Genomic DNA, 1,134 nt, shown 5'->3' on the forward strand with positions numbered 1-1,134 from the left:
TTCATCTATAAAATGGGAATGATAACTGTGGGATTATGTTGAGAATTAAATGAAATAGTGCAGGTCAGGGCATTAGCGTGGGACCCGGCCAACAGCAAGCCCTCGATAGATGTTAGCAAAGCTGCTGCTGCTGCTGTTACTGACCGAGACGTTGAAGAGGGAGTAGAAGAAATCTTTACTTGAACAATAGTCCTGTATCTTTAGAGTTAAAAGTTTGAACTAGTATCAGCCATAAACTTGCTCACTTTTTTTTTTTTTTTGTCTACAAACATTAGTCAGTGTTCAGTTATAAGAGACACTGCCTATGGAAAATCGTTGAAAGTTTTGGCAAGGCATTGGAACGAGTCGGGATTGCTTGATTTGTCTAATATCAATTTCAGTGCATGCTTCTCTACATAATTAAAAATAAAAAGATGGCCAGAGTTCTGAGGCCTATCCAGGCAGTAGCCCCTGCCTATTTAGGAACTGGTCCCAGCATGATGATGTCCCAGGCCTAATGATGACCTCAAGGTGCAGTGACCCTGTGTTTACTTCCTTGCTGATTTCCCTTCCCTGGCTCCGAGCTCATTTTCCCATTGCCTGCAGGAAAACAACATCCAGGGGTGCGGTAGGACTGACTTGGCAGGCCTAAAGGTGAACAAAAGGATCCTGGCTTTAGAGAGAGCAGAAGGAAGTTCAAGGGAGCCTCAGCCGCAAGCATCCAGACCAGAACAGATCTGTCACTGATGCTAATGAGCGCTGCTCCGTGGGGGGCTGCTCTCCCTCGAAGCCCCTCAGAGGCTGCTCTCGGGTTCATGGATTAGCATGATACAAAGCCTTGGAGAAGGTGCCCGAGGTGAGCTGATTAAGTCCAAGGCCAGTGGTTTTCACACATGTCTGGAAGAGGAGACACAGGAAAAGAAAAGAAAATTTCCCTGGTCTACTACTGAGTCAGAAAAGCTCAGCTCCCAAACGGACTGTCCTCTGAGGCCTCACACATTTGGGGACTGATTCACAATGCAGCAAAGGTAAGAGGCCTGGTTCCCCCACCAGGTAACATCTCATATCTCAAGCAATTTGAGAAACCTGGCTTCTGACTGTCCCACCCGTAGCTCTACGACACACACACACACACACACACACACACACACACAC

General features: G+C 46.9%; 1 protein-coding gene across 1 annotated transcript in view; it reads left to right on the forward strand.

The window, feature by feature from the left end:
- Positions 1-601: 601 nt before the first annotated feature.
- Positions 602-1,134, forward strand: part of LNX1 (ligand of numb-protein X 1) — a 181,309-nt gene continuing 180,776 nt past the window's right edge. Inside the window, exon 1 of the mRNA XM_008701476.2 lies at positions 602-1,007. The gene's annotated coding sequence lies outside the window, so the exon portion shown is untranslated. The remainder of the gene's footprint in view (positions 1,008-1,134) is intronic.

This window comes from Ursus maritimus, unplaced genomic scaffold (assembly GCF_017311325.1).
Source record: "Ursus maritimus isolate PB19 unplaced genomic scaffold, ASM1731132v1 scaffold_8, whole genome shotgun sequence".
Taxonomy (NCBI): domain Eukaryota; kingdom Metazoa; phylum Chordata; class Mammalia; order Carnivora; family Ursidae; genus Ursus; species Ursus maritimus.